Source organism: Meles meles, chromosome 8 (assembly GCF_922984935.1).
Source record: "Meles meles chromosome 8, mMelMel3.1 paternal haplotype, whole genome shotgun sequence".
NCBI classification, from domain to species: domain Eukaryota; kingdom Metazoa; phylum Chordata; class Mammalia; order Carnivora; family Mustelidae; genus Meles; species Meles meles.
This window is the reverse complement of record NC_060073.1, coordinates 62,795,373-62,820,036: the sequence shown is the minus strand read 5'-3', so window position 1 is coordinate 62,820,036 and position 24,664 is coordinate 62,795,373.

The window sequence follows — 24,664 nt, the reverse complement described above, 5'->3', positions numbered from 1 at the left end:
ATAAACTGCTTATTTTATTTTATTTTATTTTTTGATTTTATTTATTTATTTGACAGACAGAGAGAATGAGATCACAAGTAGTCAGGCCGGGGGGTGGGGGAGGCAGGCCGCCCGCTGAGCAGAGAGTCCAACGCGATCCGGGGCAGAGGCTTAACCCACTGAGCCACCCAGGCGCCTCAAAAGTACTTATTTTAAAGGCTGTTCCGTGTCCCTTGAGAGAAGGAAGCGTTGGTTATCAGGAGCTGTTGCTGAGTCACCTAGAGAGGGTGTAAGGAACGCGCCAGTTCCCTCTGCGGTGGCCTTACTGGATTCCCCAGCTAGCCTACGTGTAGGCCCATGGCCCTGAGCAGAGTCCCTGAGTGGGCTAGGTGACCAACAGCCACGCACGGGCCCTGCTAGGGAAGAACAGCTAGTTGTCTCAGACAGAAGCTCCTCTTAGAGTGAGGGGTCCTGATGAGCCCAGGCTCCACTCCCCCCTAGCCTGGCCTTGTGGAGTTTTTCAATCAGCAACCTGTACAAGGATTTTTGACACAAGGCATGCAGGACACACAAAGAAGGGCAGGAAAAGAAATATTTTAGATGAGATATCCAAGATTAGAAGACCCTGAAAGCCTATAAAAGAGATTTGAATCTCTCTTTATAAGAAATATAAAGTCAGATGCTAGATAGATGTGTTTCAGCCTCTTTCTTTAGTATCCTTGGCCTCCCCCAGGCTTTGGATATGATGGGTTGTGAAACTGAGTAGCTTTGATATTTTTGATTAGGCTGACCCTCTGGGGAAGAATGCATGTCTAGAAATGTACACACAGACACCTCCACCCTTGTTAAGTACAACAAAGCTCTTTCCATCTCTTCTGGGCCATACCACCTCCCTTTGCAGGACAGCTATACTAGCCTCTTCACAGGTCCCCTGTCTCCATCCTTGTGTTCCACGCTGACCCCCAGAATGATCTCTGGAATGCGCAATCCAACCATTTTCACATATGGCTCCCACAGCTTTAGGAAGAGGCCCGAACTCTTCAACACGGCATTCAAGGCTTTGTGTAATTCTGTCCCTACTACTCCCTCCAGCCTTCCTCCATGCCCCTCTCTGATATGGATTCAGCTCTCTGGTCACATCAGGTCACTTGCTGGGTCCGTGAATACACTTTCTCCCTCTGGGTCCTTGCTCACACTGTGCTCTTGAACTTAGGTGCCCTTGAGCTGAGGTACCCTTCTCCCTTCTTGAACTGAAAAGTGTCTCTTTTTTTCTGCACCCTGCCCAGCCTTCCTATCTTTACATATCTTCCTCCAAGAAGCCTTCTCTACAACCAAACCCACTTTTTATTTGTGTGCGGTTTTCTTGTTTAACCTTCATTTGAACTTTAACACTGGGACCAGGGCAAGGAATATGGAGGGATATAGGGCAGGGTCCCTGCCTTCTGGAAGTTCACAGCTTGGAGAAGTACATAATTCAGAGAAGCCCACATTTTGGAGAAAGAGTTTATATAATTTGTCTGTCTAGGTTCCTCCCTGTCTGACTGCAGGCAAATCAGACAAAGCTGATTCAAAGATCCCAGCACCTAGGATGAGACCTGATATAGGGAAGACACCAGAAGAGAATGTATTGACTTCCTCAAAGGTAAGGACTGGATCTTATTTCATTGCCCACTCCCTGCTTCTGCAATCACATGCACTCATGGGACCTAGAAAATACAGTGTGGCATTCTGTATTACATCTCATGTCACCCAGAATAAATTTTGTCTTCATTCATTCATTCATTTATTCACTCATTCAATACATTTATCACATATATACTCTTTGCCAGACCTGTGCAGGTACTAGAGATATAATAGTGAGGAGAAGTCTGACTCAGTCCCAAACCTCCTGGAACTTTTGAAGTTCAAGACCAAATTGAGAAAAGGAAGTAATCGTCCTCACTGGAGTTTTCAGGTCGTTTAGGGAGGAGACCAAAGATTGAAATGAATTTAGCCCTGACCTTGTGCGTAACACTGGATATGGAAACTTCAGAACCCTGGAGCTATGAATTCACAGCAAACTTAAAATAAAGATGAAACAAACAAACAAACTGAGGATTAGAGAGGTGACAGTGAGAAAAGGGTCTGAGACTGGTATCCTACTTGGTCTGATGCCAAAGCATTTACTTGCTCTAATTCACCCGGGCCTGGATGGAAGGGAGGAAGGGAGGAAGGGGAAGAGGGGAAAGAGAGGAGCTGAACTACCCTGTCAGTCCTGTATTGGGATGGTGCTGTGGAGCTGGCTTGGACAGGGAGGACAGACAAAATCTGGGGATTTTCCAACATTGCCATTGGGCAATCCCCAGAATTAAGTCATGGTTGTCATTTCTGATGCACCAGGTGTTGAGGAAGAGGTTCAGGCCTGAAAATAAATTCAGGGGACTTTGAACGAGGGCAGCTTGCCCAGTGTGGCCTCTGCCAGGCTAACCCTTTGAGCCTGAAGGATTGTTCTCTACAGCAGTTCGGACATTCTGTGGTCTGCACTTCCCTTCTTGTCTACACAAATCTCAGTATTATGCCAGGCACAGATGGGGTGGGGGGGATCGCCACTCTGAGACCCTCTGTTAGGACATTTCAACTGAGATATCAAAAATATTTGCACACAGTCGTTGATAATATTCACTCATTGTCCTTTTAGTATATACAGGATCTGTAGTGATATCTCTTTCATTCCTAATATAGACAATTTTTTCTTTTTCTTTTTCTGTGGACCACTTTGACTAGAGGTTTATGATCTTCTTTCTTTTTCCAATAACAATTTGTGGTTTCAAATATTTTCTGTTTTCAGTTTCATTGTTTCTACTCTTCTCTTCATCATTATCCTTATTTTTATCATTATCTTAACTTTATCATGCTCTTATCTTTATCATTATCTTATCATTATTTTTTCCTTCCTTTGGCTTGCTTTGAATATAATTTTTTCTTTTTCTTAAACTTAGATTATTGATTCCAAGCCTTTCTTATTCTCTAACATAAGCATTTAATGCTATAAATTTCCCTTTGTTAACTATTCTAGTTGCATCCCATAAATTTTGATGAGTTTTCATTTCCATTCTGTTCAAAATATTTAAAAATTTCCTTTGTACTTTCTTCTTGACCCATTGTTTGTTTAGAAGTGTGCTGTTTCCAAAAATTTGGGATTTTTCAGATATCTTTTAATTATTATTATTTTTTTTAAAGATTTTTTATTTATTTATGACAGAGATCACAAGTAGGCAGAGAGGCAGGCAGAGAGAGTGAGAGGGAAGCAGGCTCCCTGCCAAGCAGAGCCCGATGCGGGACTCAATCCCAGGACCCTGAGATCATGACCTGAGCTGAAGGCAGCAGCTTAAACCACTGAGCCACCCAGGCGCCCGAGAGATCTTTTAATTATTGATTAATAATTTAATTCCATTTTTTTAAAGCTGGGGTTTTTTTTTAGATTTATTTTATTTATTTGACAGAGAGAGAGAGATCACAAATAGTCACAGAGGCAGGCAGAGAGAGAGGGGGAAGCAGGCTCCCTTCTGAGCAGAGAGCCCCATGCGGGGTTCGATCCCAGGACCCCGAGATCATGACCTGAGCCGAAGGCAGAGGCTTAACCCGCTGAGCCACTCAGGCACCCTGATTCCATTTTTATTAGAAAACATACTTGGTTTGACTTTCTTTTAAAATTGTTGAGGTTTTTTTTAAGGGCAGAATATGGGAATATGGTCTGTCTTGGCAAATCTCTTTTTCTGCCCCCGAATCTTTAATGTACACTGGAAATAAGTGCTTATTCTGCTGATGCTGTGGAGTGTTCTGTAAAGATCAGGTCAAGTCATTTGATATTGTTATTTGGGTTTTCTAAATCCTTGTGGTTTTCTGTCTACTTGTTCTATTAGTTACTGAATGGAGAGAGGAAATTTGAAGTCTCCAACTATAATTGCGGATGTATTTATTTTTCTTTCAATTCTATCAGGTTTTGCTTCATATATTTTGAAGATCTGTTATCAGGTTTTATTTATTAGGATTATTATGTTTTCTTGACAAATTGGTTCCTTTATCATTATATAAGATCACTATTTCTGCTAAAATTCCTTGTTCTGAAATCTGCTTTGCCCGATATTAGCATATCAGGCATGATATATTAGTTGATTAGTGTTTGCATGGTGTAACTTATTCCACCCCTTTTTAACCTATATGTTTTTATACTTAAAACGAAGTCCTTAATATACAGATGCTCAACAGACACTTGAAAAGATGTCCAACTTCACTCATCATCAGGGAAATGCAAATCAAAACCACAATAAGGTATCACCTCCCACCTGTCAGAATGGTTAAAATAAAAAAGACAAGAAATAACAAGTGTTGGTGAGGATGTGGGGGAAAAGGAACTCATGTGTACTATTGGTGGGAATGTAAATTGATATGGCCACTGTGGAAAACAGTATAGAGGTTCGTCAAGAAATTAAAAATAAAAATACTATCTGATCCAATCATAGCACTACTGGGTATTTACCCAAAGAATGTGAAAACACTAATCTGAAAAGATAGATGCAACCCTATGTTTATTGCAGCATTAACAGTTGCCAAGATACAGAAGCAACCTAAGTGTCCGTTGATAAACGAATGGATAAGGAAAACATGGTGTGTGTATAAACAATGCACTATTACCCAGCCATAAGAAAGGATGAGACTGTGTCATCTGCAGCAACATGGATGGAACTAAAGGGTATTATACTAGGTAAAATAAGTCGGACTGAGAAAGCCAAATGCCGTATGATTTCACTCATATGTGGAATCTAAAAAAATGAATTAAAAAAAAGCAGAATCAGAGCCATAAATTTAAAGAACAAACATGGCTGCCAGAGGGGTGGGAAAATGGGCAAAATGCATGGAGAGGAGGGGGAGATACAGGCTTCCAGTTTTGGGATGAGTAAGTCATGGGAATAAAAGTCACAGCATGAGGAATATAGTAAGTGACATTGTAATGGTGTTGTGTGGTGACAGATGGTAGCTACACTTGTGATGATCACAGCCTGGTGTATGAACTTGTCCAATCACTATGTGGTATGCCTGAAACACCTGTAACAGTGTGAGTCAGCTACCCTCAAAAATAAACACATGAAGTGAGGTTCCTAAAATAATAAATAAATAAAAGTGCGGTTCATATACACAGCATATAATTGAGTCTTTAAAAAAAAAACTCTGTTTGACAATCTCTTCCTTTCATCTGGGTGTTTAACAAGATCATTCACCATCTATATAATTACTGATATGGTGGGATTTAAATGTACTATCTCACTAGTTTTCCATTTTTGAGATATGATCCTATATCCTTTTTTCTCTTTTTAAGACAAAGTTTACTTTGTCGGATAAATTCAGTATTTTATTATAATTCCATTAGATTCCACTACTGAGTTATTGATTAACACCTCTTTAAAAAGTTTTTAGTGGTCAACTTGGGGTTCACAAGATGTGGGGTTCACATCTTGAACTTAATCAGGGTCTACCTTTGAAGAATAGTGTACCATTTCGTGTACAGGCGAACGAGCCTTATTAATAGTATACTTCCATTTCCTCGCTCCTATTCTGTGCGCTCTTTTTGTTATACATTTTATTTCCACAGATGTTATAAAACACTATATGTTGGGCACCTGGGTGGTTCAGTGGGTTAAGCCTCTGCCTTCAGCTTGGGTCATGATCTCAGGGTCCTGGGATAGAGTCCCGCATTGGACACTCTGCTCGGCAGAGAGCCTACTTCCCCTGCTCTCTCTGCCTGCCTCTCTGCCTACTTGTGATCTCTGTCCGTCAAATAAGTAAATAAAATCTTTTTTAAAAAACTCTATATATTATGACTATTTTTGCTTTGGATAATCAATTATCTTTTAAAGTGATTAAAAATAAGAATAAAGGTTTGTGTATTTACCTTCTTTTTGTTGTTGTTGTTGTTTAAGATTTATTTATTTGACAGCACAAGCAGGGGGAGTGGCAGAGTAGAAGCCCGATCTCCACTGAGCAGGGAGCCAGAAGCAGGGCTGGATCCCAGGACCCTGAGACTATGACTTGAGCCAAAGGCAGAAGCTTAACCAACTGGGCTACCCAGGCGCCCCATGTTGCTGTGTTTGTTTGTTTATTTTATAATTTCTTTCAATCTTCATTGTGTAAATCCAGGTTTCCATCTGCTGTCCAGTGCACTTCACCTAAAGAATTTCCTTCAACGTTGCTTGTTGTGCAGGTCTACAGACAATGTTGTCTCTCAGAGACTTTAAAATAACTATGATTACTAAGTGAAGGATCAAGAGGAGATCATAGACAGCCTGTAGAAACAGATGGGGGGAGAGTTAGCATAGAGAGAACACTATAAAAAAGAAGAATCAGGGGCACCTGCATGGCTCAGTCAGTTGAGCGTTGGACTTTTGGTTTCTGCTCAGGTCACGATCTCTGGGTCGTGGGATCAAGCCCAATGTTGCGCTCCAGGCTCAGCGCAAAGTCTGCTTCTCTCCCTCTCCCTCTGTCCCTCCACCTGTCCACACTCCATCTCTCTCTCTTTGTGTCTCTAAAATAAATAAATCTTTAAAAAAGAAGAAAATGAAATGTTATTAATTTTAAAATATATATATATATATATATATATATATATATATATATATGAAAGATAAAGAACTCCAAGCAAACTGGAATCAACCAGGAAAGAACGAGTGAACTTGAATCTAGGGCAGTGAAAATTATCCAAAATGAAACATAAAGAGAAAAAATAATGTAGGTGGGGAGGAGAGAACATAGCATCCAGGAGCTCTGGGACAATATCAGATGGTCAAAAGATGCATATAACTGGAGTCTTGGTAGTTTAAAAGAGAGAGAGGAAGGAAGAGAAAATATTCGGAGAGACAATGACTGAGTCTTGCAATAATGAAAGATAACAAATCACAGATGCAGGAATTCCAGAGACTCTGGAGCAGGACAAACACAAAGCACATACACACCTTGATGCACTGATCAACCACCGAAAACCAAAAATAGAAAGTCAATGTCAAAGCAGCCAGAGAAAAAAGAAATATCATATAAAAAGGGACAAAAACCCTGTAGTTGCCAGGGCAACTGGAGGGAAGGGAGAATAGGCACAGAGTTTCTGTTTGGAGGATGAAAAAGTTCTGGAACTAGATAGTGGTGTTGGTTACGCAATACTGTGAATGTACTTAATGCCACTGAATAGTAGACTTTAAAATGGCGACAATGAGGGACACATGGTGGCTCAGTCAGTTAAGCATCTGACTCTCGATTTTGGCTCAGGTCATGAGCTCAGGGTCGTCACACATTGGTCTCCATGCTGGGTGTAGAGCCCACTTAAGATTCTCTCTCTCCCTCTCCCTTTGCCAGCCCCTCTCTAAAATAATAATAATAATAAATAACATGGTTACAATGGCAAATTTTATGTTATATGTATTTTATCACAATTTTTTTTAAAAAAGAAACCTCTCACTCCCCAGTCCCCCATCCCTCCCAACCCTAAGCAACTACTCCTCTATTTTCTATCTCTATATTTTTGCCTTTTCTTGACATTTCTATCTCTATATTTTTGCCTTTTCTTGACATTTCATATAAATGGAATGTTGTAATATGGGATCCTTTGTGTTTGGCTTCTTTCACTTAACACGTTTTCGAGGTTCATCCTTGCCATAGATTAAGTGTTTGTGTTCTTCCAAAACTCTTACATTAAAAACCTAATGCCCAAGGTGAACGTAGTAGGTAGAGTTTGGGGGAGGTGAGTAAGTTATGAAGGTGGAACCCTCGCTGGGATTAATGTCCTTATAAAAGAGACCCCACAGAAATAGCTGTTCCCTTCTCCCTTGTGAGGACACCACGAGAAGCCGTTGGTCTGCAACCTGGAAGGGGGCTCTCACTGGAACCCAACCAACACTGGCACCCTAATCTTGGACCAGTGTCCAGAATGTGAGAAAGATACTTGCTGTTTATAAGTTAGCCAGTCTGTAGTGTTTTGTTGTAGCAACCTGAGTGGATTGAGATAGTCCTTGTGCAAGAATCTATTTTTTATGGTCAAATGATATCCCATTGCGTGAGCAGCGTACTTTGTTTTTCCCCTCAGTAGTTGATATGGCGCATGGGTTATTTCCACCCTTTGGCTATTACGGATAATGCTGCTATAGCCATCAGCATTCATGTACAGATTTTTCATAAACATATTTTCCTTTCTCTTGGTCGATACCCAGGAGTGGAACTGCTGAGTCCAAGGATAAATCTGTTTCACTTTTTGAAGAACCACCAGACTGTTTTGCAGAATGCCTGCTCCATCTTCCACCCCCACCAGGAGTATTTGACGGCTCCAATCTCTCTACATCCTCACCAACCCTTGTTATTTTCTGACTATTTGATTTTAGTCGTTCTAGGGGATGTGAGGGGATACCTCACCTGGTTTTGATTTGCATTTCCCTGATCACTAGGGATATCGAGCATCTTTTCACGTACTTGTTGGCCACTTCTAATCTTCTCTGGAGAAATGTCTATTCACATCCTTTGCCCTTAGTCCTTTAATTGGGTTGTCTTCTTATTGAGCTCTAAGAGTTCTTTATAGATATCATATATTATGGATAACAATCTCTTATATACATGCTCTGTGAATATTTTCTCCCATTCTGCGGGTTGACTATTCAGTTTCTTTACAGTGATCTTTCAATCAAATTTTAAAATGTGGATGAAGGCTTTCCCAGTTTTCATAGTCCTGTGCCATGGTGGACAACTCTTTTCATGCCCTTGTGCCCCTGAGTGGTACACTATTGTTGCCTTGTTACGCTGTGCTATGGTCATGGTGGGTTCAGTGAGTTCTCTATCATGCAGGTTCAGCTGGGTCTTGAGCAGTCCCTGTACACCTTGGTCTTGCGGGGAGGGGAGGGTTATCTCAGCATTCCTGAGCCTCGTCCCCATAACAACTATCTGTTGCCTTCTATCTGCAGTTGGTCTTGTAGGAGAAAGACCACTGGTAGCCCACCTCTGCTTGGTATCATTGCAGGATCCTAGGCTAGAGACATTTCCTGTCTGTCTCCCTGAGTTTTTCTATCTTTTCTCTAACACCAGTGGATCTTGGCTTGTGTTCTAGGGACAGAAAGAAGAGTCAGATGAATTTCGATTCTACTCTTTGCCCAGAGGCAATGTATTTTTACCTAGACCCTGGGAACAAAATGATTTCTGTCCCTTCTCTAGAGGTTTAGGCTTTTGCTTGGTCAGAAGGGAGTCAAAACAAGGGATTAAGGTTTTGTTTAACAGTCCAAAGCCATGGAGGGCAGTGCTATCTAGTGCTTCACCAAGTCTTTCTTACAAGTGTTAGGTAGAAGCCTGCAGAGAAGAACTGGCAAGCCCAGTCTGAACTGCCCTTTCCAACTGACATGCAGGCCGTACTAGACCTTTAAGACTCATAATGAGTTCAGGGCGCCTGGGTGGCTCAGTGGGTTAAAGCCTCTGCCTTCGGCTCAGGTCATGATCCCAGGGTCCTGGGATCGAGCCCCACATCGGGCTCTCTGCTCCGCGGGGAGCCTGCTTCCTCCTCTCTCTCTGCCTGCCTCTCTGCCTAGTTGTGATTTCTCTCTGTCAAATAAATAAAATATTAAAAAAAAAAGTTTCTCTAAAAAAAAAAAAAGACTCATTATGAGTTTATCTGATTTCTTCTTACCTACTTGTATAGCAGGCAGCCAGCTTTCCTCTGTGTCCTGCCAAAGGTAACAGCATTTATACGTGCTGTTTTGGAGGACTTGCTATGTGAGTGCCAAACCAAAGAGCTCCAGGTGTGAACTGGAGTAGAAGTAGAACAATGCTTCAGGAGGACTCATTCTTGCCATCTACAGGGACTGTATGTCAGGGACTGAGGGGCAACTACCCCTCAGGTGTGGCCTTGAGCAAATCCCTTCAGTTTCCCCAGCTGTGCAATGCAGTCCCACAGAAGAGGGCTAAGGGTGGGGGCTGCACACCAAAGTGCCTGGAGTTGAATCCCAGCCTCACACCATAGAGCAGAGTAACCCCAGGTGAGGAGGTGAGGTACTCAACCTCTCTCTGCCTCAGTTACCTTATCTATCCAATGTGGATAATAATAAAACCTATCTCTATGATGTCTGGCATATCACATTAAGTACTCTCATCATTAGTAGTACCAGTAGTAGTAATAGTAGTAGCAGTAATTGTACCATACTAAGAGTAGCAACATTATTAATATTGCTATTCCTCTTGACGATCTCCAAGGTTCTTTCTACTACTGACTATTTGTGATATATGAAGTATTTATTCATGTATTTTGGTAAGAGGATCTGCCAGGTAGGCCAGGTTAAAAAAAAAAAAAAAAAAGACTCCCTGGGCAAGGGGAGGGCAGGACTCCATTTGCTGTGTGAACTTTGCTCAGACCCTGGCCAACTCTGGACATGAGAGTCCTTCTGTAGAGTGCAGATTGAACTGACAGGCTGGGACTAGTCGAATCTGTGTCAGGGAGCAGGGGAGAGAAGGATAACATTGGAGCTGTCATCCCACAGACCTCATGATGCCTATTCCTCTAAATTAAAAATCAGAGAAGATGGGCAATCAGAACCCTCATGTTCACAGAACACTTGAATCATCAAAATTCACTCATATTCATGATGTCATTTAGCTGTGCCAAGAGCTGCTTTGAAGGTGTGTGTCAAGGATTGTTGATCCCAACTTGATAGTTAGCAGAGTGAGATCCAAAGAATGATTAGGCCAAGGTCACCCAGGAAGATCAAGATAGAGCTGAGCCAGAACCCAGGAACCAGACTTGGCACTTTCCCATGAACTCCAGGCAGTATAAGGCCTGCTTCCCTGCATTTTCCCAGCAGGTGTGCCTCCCTCTGTGGGATGGCAGGTAGGATCCATCGAAGCAGAGAGGCCTGAGTAGGGAAGTCTGGAAGGTCGATAGTTGGAGCTGCTCCTTGTCCCTGGTCCAGACAACAGCATCTCCAGGTCAGGGACTGGATGTCTTCCCTTGCAGCTTCCTCGCCCCATGGGCCTGACCAGATCACAAGAGTTCTGTTGAATGAAGACATGAAAAAAATTCTCTTCCATTTTTGTTCAGGCTTATGGAATTCTAACCCTTCAGGGCCAAGGATGAGCCTTGAGTCCCTCCCATGTTTTAGGCCCAGCACAGGGCCAGGAACACCGGAAACCACTAATAAATATTTGTTAAAGGGCTCATACCAGAAAAACCCTCATCTTGCACAGACTCAAACAAACAAACAGAGACAAGGGGGGAGGGGAAAATGGGAAGTTACTGTTTAATGGATATAGAATTTCTGTTTTAGAAATGAAAGAGTTCTGGGAATGGATGTTGGTGATCATTGCAACAATAGGAACGTATTTAGTGCTATTGAACCATATACTTTAAAATGGTTAGGATGGCTCCCTCAGAGCCTCCAGGAGGAACCAACACTATGGACAACGTGACTTGGCACTTCTGGCTTCCAGAGCTGTGAGAGAATAAAATGTCTGTTTTAAGTAAAAAACAAGCAAACAAACAAACAAAAAACCCAAATTTAAGATGGTAACTTTTATGTTACTTATGTTTTACTATCATTTTTAAAAAATTGAAAAGAAAGTTGACAAAACACATTTTCTAGCCTGAAGAAACAAAACAAGAGTAAGCCTGCATTATTTCTATCCATTTCACCACATGGAAAGGAAATGCAGGTAGTCTATGCCCTTCAGCAGATCCTGTCAGACACACAGACACACACCCATCCTGGATTATTAGCCCACCCACTGTGCATACCCACTGGATACCCAACCCTGGCCTAGAGCTCCCAGGGGCACTGTGTCTTCTTTCTGAAGTCAGGGGAGACATTAGAGTTCAGGCAGGCGGGACAGGGAAGAGGGAAGCCCTTGAAACTCTCCCTTCACCAGATGGTGTCTCCTTGGTGCCTTGTCCTCTGGCTTTGACAAAGGATGTGAATTGTCTCAAGTTGGTGTGGCCAGGGGGCCCAGGCAGTTCTACAACCCTCGGATGGCACAGAACGGGAGCACAAACAACACTCAGCCTCCCAAAGTTCGCTGTGTGTTGGGGACCCACGGAGCGCTCCCTGTGAGTGAACCTCTTTAAATCTCACAACAAACCATGAGGCCAATCTTGCTGTCCTCCCCAGTGACAAATGAGGAAACTGAGGCCCAGACGGGGTAAGCCGCTGGCTCATTCAGAGTGTGAGGAGCCTAAGAAGCAGGTTTGAGGCTTGAGTCCTGTGCTCTGAATGCCATGATTCACCATGTCCTGAGCAGGCCTTCCACAGATGGGGAAATGGGGTCCCTTAAGAGTCAGGGGACTACCTTAAAGTCACTCAGCCAGGCATTGACAGAGTTGCCATTGGGACCCGGGTCTTCCAATACCCAGAATGGTGCCTCATGTGAGCATGAGAAGGTCTAGGTTCTGTCCACCGGGATCCCATCTGCCTTCAAGCCGTGCGCTCTTGAAGGCCCTGTGGTGAGTGGTGTTGGCTGAACCGTCTCTGCCTGGCTGGCTTCCACCTTGGAAGATTTCTTTTTTCCTGCTTTCTGAGTCTGGGTACTTTCTTTTCCAAGAAGAGATGATGGTTTAAGGGGACACTCTCAGGAATGGTGTACCCAAGCAGGCCAAAGAAACCAACCCAGAGCTGTTGGCAGTGTTCCGGAGAGGGCCTGGGGCCCACAGGGGAGGTGAGGAAGGTGCCGGCCAGGTGGGGCTGCGGAGAAGGGCAGGAGTACAGCCTGCCCCGGCCTCTGGAGACACTCCTTCTCCTCTCAGGGCCTCAACGCCCTTTGTTCAGTGGGGTGGTGGGGGAGAGTTGGGCGAAGTGGTTTCTATGCCCCTCTCCCTGTTTCAGGTCGGGTCCCTGAGAAGCTGAGCTTGAGAAGAGGAGCCCCTGTGAGACTGGTTTTTCGAGGAAATGCCTGCTGGGGAAACTGGAGAGGGAGTTGGGATGGTAGGCCAAAGAAGACAAGGAAGCTAAACAGGGTGCGATTCCAAACTCAGAGCAAGTGCGGCTGGATCCTGCAGAAATGTGCCCCTCCCTCCCTGCCCCCCTCACCACCGCCCCAAGGTGCTCCAGCTTAGAGCCAGGCAGCTGGGCTTGCACTGATTGGTCCAGGCCAAGGGTCACCTGGGGTGGGGTGGAGCAGTGGGGGTGGTCTGAGTGCCCAGGTGTTTACCATCCTCTGCACATGGGGCTAAAGGAGTCCCAGGTGAGGCCCAGAGGGTTTCGGGGCAGGTGTTAGAAGAAGTTGACAAGAACATGGACTAGGGCCCAGGGCAATGATCAAAGAGACTCTGGCAGAGCACTGACAGCATCCCGGCACCACCTTTGGGATTCATCCTAACATTTCAGATTCTGGGTCTTTCCCAACAGCACCGGATGGATGAGAGAAGGAGTGAGGGCGCCGACAGACTGGAGCCTGAAACCTGTCTCTCTAGTGGCGCTATGGCGTGAGGCTGGAGGGTACCGGGGAGTCTCAAAGAGCCAGATGTCCCAGGCTCAGGGAGCTCAGGGAGATTGACGACCCTCTCAACTCCTGCCTTTACCCGTGCATATAGTCCCACTCAGACATGTGGGGCCCAGGAACGCACCTGTGCGACTGTGCCAGAAAGCGAAGGCACTGAGGCACACGGACATGCACACACAGGCTCACGCACAGGTATGTACACACCAGCCCACGTCCATGCACGGGTATGCTTGCAGAGACATATCCATGGACATTCACACTCACTTGTGCACACATATGCCTGAGCTTGCACTAGAAGCACCGCCGACCAGGTCCTTTCTATTCCTGGCTTTCAGGGGAGGGCGAGGGAGGGGGAGGGTCCAGAGCCAGGCCGCTTGCAGCTGGCCGCTGAGATTGACCTTTGGCTACAATGGCCCAGATCACACCAGCCCCAGAACCCAGGTTCGTGTCTGTCTGGGTTACTTGTAGAGGACTGATAAAAGTGTCTGGAAGCTTAACTGCTGTCTCCCCTGCCCCTTCCTTGTCCCCCAAGTTTCCACTCCCACCTTTGACCCAGGCCTTTGTCCATCAGCAGTTCAGAGGCCTTCTGTCCTTGTTGTGCGGGTGGTGATCTGCGGTCGGGGGAAGGGAAACACCCGGGGCTCCTGACGTGTAGCCCCCTTCCTTGTCAAGTGGCAGCAAGGAGCAGGGGCATTGCCATTGGAAAGCAAGGCCGTCAGCGCAGAATCAGACTGACCCCAGCTCTGAGTGGCTCCTGGTTTGGTGGAGGTCATAGGCATTTAAAAAGTGTGATCCGTGCTGGGCTGGAAGGAAACAGGGGACTGAGGAAGCCCAGAGAGGAGAAACCTGCTAGCCTGGACGGGGTGGGATCAGGGAAGCCTTTCAGAGAGAGAGGATGTCTAAAAACGACTCTTAAGAGATCAAGAGGAATTAGATGTGGGTGGAAGGGAGTAGGGTAAAAGGCATTTTAGACAGAGGCAAAGGCTTGTGCAAAATGCTGGCTCTAGGGGAAGCAAGGTGCCCTAGGGAGCTGGGAGACGTTCAGCAAGGCTGGAGGAGGCTATGAGTAGGTCAGAAGGGAGGCAGGCTCCTGCTCTAAACCAGCCCAAGAAGGCATCCAGAGGGCATGGAGAAGCCATTGGGAATTTCAGCCAGGAACAATGATTGTGTCAGAGCTACACCACGAAGATCTTTCGGGCTCCAAAGGGCAAAGTGGATCTGGGGTCGGCTTAAGACAGATTTGAGAAGGAACATAGGGCAACTGATTAAGTGGGGGCTGGTAGAAGCTCTGAAGGTCAAGAGGCAAATCAAGGAAATTGTGTAGGAAACAAAGAGAGGAGACAAGAGAGGAAACAAGTTTCCACAAAATGTTAATAGCCAGAATTCAAAGTAAATAACAGAGCACGATTTTTTTTTTTTTTTTTTTTTTTTTTTTTTTTTTTTTTTTTGTAATGCAGGTCTACTAATGAGAAGAATGGTATTTTTTGGAGGATGACATTTCTAAGTGGTGCTCAAAGTTAGTGTTTCTTTCCATCAAATGGATTGCAAATGTTCGTCTGTAGAAGTCACTCCTAGCTCCTGGGTTGTTTAAACATATGTCGAAGTTTGTTGATCCCTGGTCTAGACTCATGGGGCCCGGGGGGAAGCAAGTAAGAAACACGTTGTGATCCACCCAACAAATCACAGAGCCTCAACTTCCCCATGACTGCCGCTCCTGTGAGAGGGGGCTATGGCTTCCAGTTAAAAGGTTCCCCTGTTACTAGGAGCCAAAGGCAGTATGAACATCCGTAATCATAACATCTCAGGGCAGGAGGGACCCAATGTGCCACTCTAGCCCTCTCCCAGGGCAGGACTAACATCCTCGTGTTTCATAGAGTCACGCTATACCCTAGCTATGGAAAGTGACTTTTGCAGTCACATTACAAGTTGCTGACAGTTGAAATTTGGACCCAAGTCTTAGGATTCCCAGCTGAGTTTTCTTTCCCTATACCACCACGTCCTGGCCGTGGACCCCACTAACTTGGAGGAGTGGGGCCCATGGGGAAGGAAGAATGTCAGGATTCCTCTGCCCAGGACAGGAAGCTCTTCAGGCTCCTGTTTTCTACAGGAAGAAGTCTGGTGGCAGATCAGGCTTCGTTTACAAACATTTGTACCTCACTTCTGGATGAGGGACCTGAGGCTTGGAGAGAACACATAATTTGCTTGGCATCTCGAATAAGCTAAACTATAACCCCATGAAAGATATCCTGGTCCTAGTCCCTAGAACCTATGAATATTACCTTACCTGGATAAAAAAGGGTCTTTGTAGGTGTGATGAAATTGTATTTCCCCAGATGAGAGGATTATCCTAGATTATGTGGGGCCCTACATATAATCACATATATCCTTGTAATAGAGATGCGGAAAGACCCTACTAGATACAGAGGCAGAAGGTGATGGGACAATGAACAGAGGAAGGTTGAAAGATGCTCCCTTACCGGGTTGGGACATGTCAGAAGAGCCCAGGACCCAAAGAATCTATTATCCAGTTCTAGAAGCTGGAAAAGACAAGGAAACAGATTCTCCCCTTGAGTCTCCAGATGGAGCACAACCCTGTGAACCCCTTCTAAAACTGATACCAGTGCAGCCTGTTTCAGCTGTCTGGCTTCCAGAACTGTGAGCGAGTATATTTCTGTTGTCTCAAGTGACGAAGTTTGTGGTGATTTGTTACAGCAGCCTCAGGAAACTAACAAGACATCCCACAGCGATTTTTCTGAATTAATTATTTAAATTAAAATAAACTTTTAAATCTTAGAATAATTTTAGATTTACAGAATAGCTGCAAAGACAGTGTAAAGAGTACTTAAATACTCCTCTCCCAGGTTCCGCCACTGTTAGCATCTTTCTTTCCTGTGGTACATTTGTCACAACTAAAGAGCCAACATTAGTATTAGGTAAAATCCACAACTTTATTTCAGTTTCACTGGTTTGGGGGCACCTGTGTGGTTCAGTGGGTTAAGCATCTGCCTTTGGCTCAGGTCATGGTCTCACGGTTCTAGGACTGAGTCCTGCATCAGGGGATCCAACCCCTCGTCAGGCTCTCAGCTCAGTAGGGAGCCTCCCTCTCCGTTTCCCTCTGCCTGCTTCTCCCCCTGCTTGTGTGCTCACTCTCTCTCTCTCTCTCTCTCTCTCTGTCAACTAAATAAAATCTTTTAAAAAATTAATTTCACCTGTTTTTGCTAATGGTCTTTATCTGTTCTGGGGACCCATCCAAGGTACCACAATACATGTAGTCGTCCTGTGTTCTTAGCTTCCTCTGGTCCGTGACTGTTTCTCGGACTTTCCTTGGTTGTTTGATGGCTTTCCCTTTGGAGAACTACTAGCCAAGTATCTTGCAGAAAAGAAGGTCACTCCATTCAGATATATCTGATGTTTTTCTCCTAGTCAGCTTGGGGTCATGGGGTTTGGAGAGGAAGACCACAGAAGTGAGGTGTCATTCTCATCACATCGTATCAAAGGCATATAGTGTCAAGGTGACTTATCACTGCTGTTGACCCCGATCACCTGGCGGTTGTGATGGTTCCACGGTATAGTTACTCACCTTCCCTCTGCTGACCCTAACTCTTCCACACTCTTGGAAGCAAGCCACTAAGTATCCCCCAATTCAAGTGGGGTGGGTTAAGCTCCATGTCCTCGAGGGCAGACTATCTCCATCCAAGGATCTGGGATTCTTCTGTAACAGAAATTTGACTCTTCTCCCCCCACTTCTTTATTATCATTCAATCATTTGTTTTTATCAGTATGTACTCATGGGCATGTATTTTATACTTTGGATTATAATCCAAATAGTGGTATTTGTTTTGTTCCAGCCATCGCCATTGGAAGCTTTTCCATTTTGCCTCCTGGGTTTCTTTGAGATGCTCCCACAGTTTTGTTTTTTGAGTACTTCTTTACTTTCTGACACTCAAAGATGCTTCAGGCTCTATTTTCCCTGCCCAAGAAGGCTGCTGGGGTGATATTCTTCTAGGCTTCTTCAGCAGACGGAACTAGGAGGTAGGAAATACACGTATGTAAGCTAACCCATGCACACATACATACTTATGATGATTTCCGTATCTACCCGTCTGTTTATCAAACTAAACATCAATTCGTACTGTTGTCTCCCACTGTTCATTCTAGCCTTCCTCCCTTGCTCATCTGTAACTTCCCTCCCCAACAGTGAGAAAACTGGCTCCCACCATCTACTTACCTACTTGTGCACTCTCAGTATACAGTGCAGCCGTTTCCAAATTGTTGATGCACACCCCCATGAGAAATTCAAATTTAACTATACTGTGGTATTTATGTACAATTTATTTTAATGTTAGTCTTAGAGTTTCCAGTCAAAACCTTATTTTCCAAAGTTCCTTAGGGCAGTTCTTCTCCTCCACCTGTATTTGTAATACAGTTTAAGATTCTTTTGCCACAGGGGACCTGGGAGCCTCAGTCAGTCAAGTGTCTGCCTTTGGCCCAGATCATGATCCCAGGGTCCTGAGACTGAGCCCTACATCAGGCTCCCTGCTCAGCGGGGAGCCTGCTTCTCCCTCTCCCTCTGCCTGCTGCTCTGCCTGCTTATGCTCTCTCTCTCTCTCTCTATCAAATAAGTAAGTAAAACTTAACTTCCTTTGGGGCGCCTGGGTGGCTCAGTGGTTTAAGCTGCTGCCTTCGGCTCAGGTCATGATCTCAGGGTCCTGGGATCGAGTCCCGCATCAGGCTCTCTGCTCAGCAGGGAGCCTGCTTCCCTCTCACTCTCTCTGTCTGCTTCTCTGCCTAATTATGATCTCTCTCTGTCAAATAAATAAATAAAATCTTTAAAAAAAAACACAAAACTTAACTTCCTTTAAAAAAAAAAAAAAGATTCTTTTGCCACAAGTCCGCATTCTATCTTGGAATCCCCAGGCTGCTTGGTTGGTTTTTTACAATTTAATTTCTATACATTAAGGTTCACTCTTTGTAGGTCTTGACAAATGCATGGTATCAATCATTTACCAGTCCAATACCATACAGATTCATTCCACCAACCTAAAGAATTTCCTATGCCTCTCTTAGTCGATGGTTCGCCCTTTCTAAATCCCTGGCAATGGCTGATCTGCTTCCATGCCTATATCTTATCGTTTTTCAGAATATCATATGAATGGAACCAAAAAGCTTTTAGTCTAGCTTCTTTCACTTAATGAAACACATCTAAGATTCATCCACATTGTTGTGTGAATTAATAGCTCATTCCCTTTATTTCAGAGTAGTATTCCACTGTCCTCAAGGTACCACGGTGTGTTTGTCTATTCACCTACTGAAGGATAATCTTGGTTGCTTCCAGTTTCTGCTGATTATGAAGAAAGCTGCCGTAAACACTGGTGTGCAGGTTTTTGTGTGGACTTATTTTTAAATCAGTTGGGTAAATAGCTAGGACCATGATTGTTGTACTGTACAGTAAGCCTATATTCAACTTTATTTAAGAAATGCCAAGATGTCTTCCAAAGTGGTGCACCATTTTCAATACAGTTACTTTAAGTTTCACAACTTAAATACAATTTTTCTGATCCTTTCCTTTGTTTTCCAAACTGGTAGTCAGAAGATCTCATTCATAAGACAAAAACCACTGGCTTTGCCATTCGATCTGAGTTGAAATCCTGACTCCAAAAACATAAAGTCCATTTAAAAACTGTGCAACTTTGGACAGGTTAGTTAATCTCTCTAGTCATTAACTCTTCATATATGCATAATGTCATGGGTTAGGTTCTCCAGGAAGTGGATTCTGAAAGCACGTTTTCCCTGTGGGATGTCTATTAGGGAGAGTTCTTGGGGTCAACACCTACAGAAGGGAGGGAAGGCAATGGAATTGGGTAGAGGGAGAAGCTGAACAGAAGTGGCCCATCAGAGATGTCCTGATCTGGGCTGAAGAGGCCAAGCCTTTCTTCCCCATCTGGACTAGTCAGTGCCCTGGCAGGGTGGAAAGAGTTTTGCATGAGAGGGAAGAGCGATCGCATGTTGGAGTCTTTCTAGCTCTGCGCCTTCAGGCAAGTCCTTCCCTTCCCAGAGGCCCTCAGCTTACTCACGTAGAAGTGGCCAAGACCACAACCCCACCAATCTTGTAGAGCTCTTTGCAGTTCACCAAGTATCTTCATGTAGCTTAACCACAGTGATCTGACAATCCCAGTAATTAGCCCCCCACGAGCTCTAAGGCCATGTGACTCTAGTGTGGTCTGAGGGCTGGAATGGGTCTGTTAACCACTTGCTCCTGGTTCCTGACCAAGTTAGGTACAGAATTTGAGAGTACCTGCTCTGAAACCTTAGAGCAAGGTGGCAGAGGAATTGTATGTCTGTTGAAAGTAAGAATAAAAACTTGGACTATGCTGTTGTTTTCATATTTCATTTTTCCGGTAATTTATATTGTATTTTACAAATGAATAGGTCCGAGATGAATTAGGCACCCCTCCCCACCCCCACCCCACACAAGAACCTGGTCCTATACCACAGACATTTTGAGAGGCATTGATCTAGCCCATGCCCAAATACTAGGTCTGATAATTTTTGCCCTTTTTCAAGGGGGAGGTCCCTTTTGATCCAAATCATTGGCATTATATTCATAGGACCAGGGTTCATTGCTGGTTTTGTTCTTTTCAGGGCCCCTTTAAAAGGGGCTACTAGAAAGAGTCTGCCTGCCCATCTAGTTCTACCCACTCACTCACTAAAGATACAACTGGGGGTCCAGGGCACACCTTGCACTGGTTAAAGGTTTTCTAGCAAGGAGTGAGTGGTGAGTTAGAGTCTAAGAAAACCCCAAACCTCATTTGTGATCCATAAAGTCTCCCGGGTCTTTCAAAATCCATTTCCTGGCATTTCCAAAAGAGAGGGGTGAGGAGGAACGGGCATTTATTAAATACCCCCTTACAGGTGAAGCAATAATAGGTGACGGAACTAAGCCTCAAGGAGGCATGTGGCACAGGGAGAGGGATGGGGGGGTGGTGTGCAGTGCAAGGAGGTGTGTGGTGGGACCAAGCAGGCAGGTGGGGGGTCATGCATACCTCAAGGGTTCTCAGGTCCAGCCCCTTCCATTGTGCCCTTCAGCCCAGTTGGAGGCTGGAACTAGGCAGAGTGGGAGTAGAACAGAATAGCTGTCTGGGCAGGTAGCCTTCCTACTGAGACCAGGATTCCAGAAAGTCCTTACCCCTCTCTGACACAGGAACCTCATTTACTCCAAAGACTGGGTGTTGTTGTTGGTTGTTGAGATAATGCCTGAAGAGTGTCCCACCCAGAGCCCAGCATGGCCTAGGTTCTCCGTAAGTGGATCAGTGCTGGCTCCGTCCTTCCGTGGGGTCATTAAGACAGATGCCCAGTCCAGCCCAAGGCAGCCGCTGCCCATCTGGTCCTGCCCCCGACCCACTCCAGCTCAAGGATCTTCCAGGGCTCCTCCCTACCTGGGGGCGAAATTCCTGAATCCTTGATTAGACTTGAGTTCCCCCAGACAGTAGGCAAGGCAAAGTCAGGTACCCTGGGTGCCTTGATCGCCACTCTGTCTCCAAGTTTGCTGAACAAAGGCCTGGTCCTCCAGCCTCCCATTCCCTAAAGCTCCCTCCTGCCCGCTGACTCACAGGAGCGGCCCTCACCAGCCTGTGCCCTGCCCTGTCTCCCCTCCCTGCCTTTGCTTGCTCAGCAGCTTCCATCCTCCCTACGTTAGCCTCCTCCTGAACCCTCGCTGAGCACGGTCAGCTCTCTTGTGAGGCTACCGCATGGCCCATGCCACGTGGCTGCTGGCAGTGCTGTGCTGGTTGACCCCTGTCCCACCCGGCACCATAAAGCCATGTCCACAGGCTGGGTCCCAGTGGGCCCTTTGCTCCCTGTGGGTAATGCCTTCTGAAACTTCTCCCGAGGCCAAAGGGCAGCATGATTTCTGGAAGACTGCAGCGCACCCCGCACTCGAGGGCCTCTTAACCTGTCCACCACGTCTGGCAAAACCTGTCATCCTCTGGCTATCTCAATCTGTGTGTATGCACTGGGGTCGGGGAGCTGTTCTCTGGCGGAGACAATGCTGAGGCCCCTGAGGCAGGCTCTGGAGCCCCTGAGGAGTGTCAGTTAGGAGGGATGAATTTAATTACTGACCCCTTTCATGTGCAACTTTGGCACACTGCGTCATTTGGGGAGACCAACCCCTAGACAAACACCTGCAATCGCTCGGGAAAAGGACATGTTTTGCTCAAAGTCCAGTGTGCCTGTTCCCAGCCGGGCAGCTCTCTGGAGCAGCCCTCCTCCGAGATCAGGCCCTAGCCTCCTTTCTTTTGCTGCCATGGTCCTCCACGTGAGGCCTCCTAGGTGACCATGAAAAGGGAAGAATTCTCTGCCTTCTGGCCCTCCCAAATCTGTCACCACTCCCCTCCCCCACCCGAACCCCCTCAAATCTCATGGTTACCTCCTCCTCCAACCCAGCCAGGCCAGGCGTCTGTGGCCAGCATTCCCTCTGCTCCCCATCCCTGCTCATTCTGTGCCTCACCCATTTGGGGACACTCTTTGAGGCCAGACGGGCAAGTTACCTCGCGCAGCCTCTGAGGGCTCATCTGCCATCCCTGAGAGAGCTCCAAGCCGGCCCCCAGGCACCTCCCATCCAGGGATTCACACCCTTGTACAGAGTGTGAGCAGGACTTAGGGACTCACATCTCACGAATACGAGAGGGCAGAATTGATGGTGTGTGACACAGAGGCGAGGTCATAAAAGGTAGGGTGGCCCCTCTCCTTACTTGCTCTGGGAGAAGGCACACCACTGGCAGCCCTTTGGAGAGGCCCTCACAGAGGCGGACAGAGCCTCCTGCCGACAGCCACATGGGGGAGCTTGGGAGTGGTTCCTCTGGCCGACTCCAGTCTTCTGGAACTGCCAACGACTGCGCAGGGCTGCAGCTCAGGAGACGCCTGAGCCAGTATCCCTCAGGGAAGCTGCTTCCAGATTCCTGACCTCAGAAACTGTTGAGACAGTGACTGTGGTTTAAAGCTGCTCAGTTTTGGAGCCACATAACCATGGAGAACTGATTTAGTGACCTCCAAAAGCAAGGCCTGGGTCTTCTCGGCCTTGTCCCTGCCCCAGGCCTCCCAAGAGGGAGTGCCATGCGAGGATTCATTTATCCAACCAGTTCTCACCCAGTGTGGTGCTGAGGTGCCTTGAGTCCCATGCGGGGTGCTGGGGTGGGGCTGAGGGTGGCCAGGATCTGGTCTTGGCCCTCAGGGCTTTCCCAGTCTACGGGCAGACACAGGAGTCCACTCACCCATGAATGACCATGGCCCTGTCACCCCTAAAACTAGCCCCAAAGAGAAAACTAACTCTGCTTCAGGGCAGTGAGGTGGGAGGCAGGTAGGAGTGCAGGTGGGGTGTGCTAATGGCCGACAAAGGAGGCGTCCTTTGGGGATGGGTGACATCAACCAGTCTAGAAGGAAGCGTGTTTCAAGGCAAGGGAACAGCATGCCCCGGGACACAGCAAGTGCGAGAGCAGTGTGCACTCAGCAAGCAGCGAGGGGTGCCAGGGTGATGGGGTGCAGGGGAGAAGATCCAGCGGGAGTCTGGTGAGGTCTAGGGGCCGATGAGAAAGGCTCTGGAGGCTGAGGAGGAATTTGGGCATTATCCTGAGGCGTTGGAGACCATTTTAGGGTGTTGGGTTTTGTTTGGAGAGTGGAGGCAGGTGCTGCACGTGGATAGGCTGGAGGGGGCTCACTGGAGGCAGAGGTATCATGCATGGGACTGGGACCACCCAGCAGCCACCCAGGTGTGAGTGCCGTGGCAGAGAAGGGGAAGTCGGGGCACCCCGTGAGACCCCTACCTCAACCAGGGGCATTAAGGCAGGCCTTCCCAAATAGAGGAAACCAGTAGTGAAAGACAAATAGGAATTTCCCAGACAAAGGGGGAGGTGGGGCGGGGGAGATGCCATTCCAGGCAGAGGGAACAGCATGGGCAAAGCCTAGAGGAGAGAAAGAGAGCAAATCTGATACAAGGAATTACAAATGATTCGGTGTAATGGGAGTCCATGACTAGAGGAGGAGGACAAATGAGGACCGAGAAAACGGGGCCAGATGATGGAAGAGTGGCGAAAGGCACTAAGAAGCTTGGACTTGAAGGTGGACATCTGTCTTCCGTGCACATCTGCAGGACCGCTATCCACCTGTTTGCACCCCATTCCTTCCTGGAGGCCTACCTGTGTGCGCTGCGGCCTCAGGCTCTTGTGCCCTCCCGCTCACAAAGGGGCTCAGGCAGAGGGGAACCTTGGCAGAAGAGGGAGTGGAGAGAGGGAAACAGGAATGCCCATTCCTGGCTCCTTCCCTGCAGGGTCCCCGGCATGGCCTGTGTCCTCCGACCAGCGATGGCCCCTACACCCTGGCTGGTCACTGAGGATGGACTAGGGAGCACGACATGGGGATGGGGCAGCAGCTGAAAAGGAGCTGGTGCCCTGTGGATAAACTACAGCTCTTATCATGGTCATGCAGGGAATTCCGCTACACTTGGGGGCGGGGCGGGGGGGTACGTCCCACAGCAAGGTTTCATTTACCGCTGTTTTGGGGTTTTTTGTTTGTTTATTTGACAGAGATCACAAGTAGGCAGAGAGGCAGGCAGAGGGAGTAAGGGAAGCAGGCTCCCCGCTGAGCAGAGAGCCCGATGCGATGCGGGGCTCGCTCCCAGGACCCCGGGATCATGACCTGAGCTGAAGGCAGAGGCTTTAACCCACTGAGTCACCCAGGCGCCCCCATTTCCCACTGTTTTGTAGATTGTTGGCCAACATGGCCACAGAATCTCTTGGTGGACCTCCAGCCTGCTGTATTCTGACACCGATGCTCCTCCCAGGCAGAGGCAGAGTCTACTCCTAACGTTTAAAATGGTGGGAGGGACACTCAGGAGTGGCTTTGATCGACAGAATGGAATGAAAAGATGCTGGACAAGTTGCTCAGGTGAGGATTTAAGAGCTTTGCAGCCTTGCTCCCATTCCTACCAAATCCAGCCACCACCGAACGCCAAAGACCCATCAGACTCACCTGTCAAGAGAGGCCCAGCCAGCACCCCAGCAGGCCCGGCCCCCGTTGTATGCAGCTGCAAGGAGCCCAGGGCAGACTGAGAAGAGCCACCTGGTCAGCCCACAGAATTGCGAGAAATACCAACTCCTTGCTTCTTCAACCATTCAGCTTTGGCATGGCTCGCTAGACAGCAACAGAGAACTCT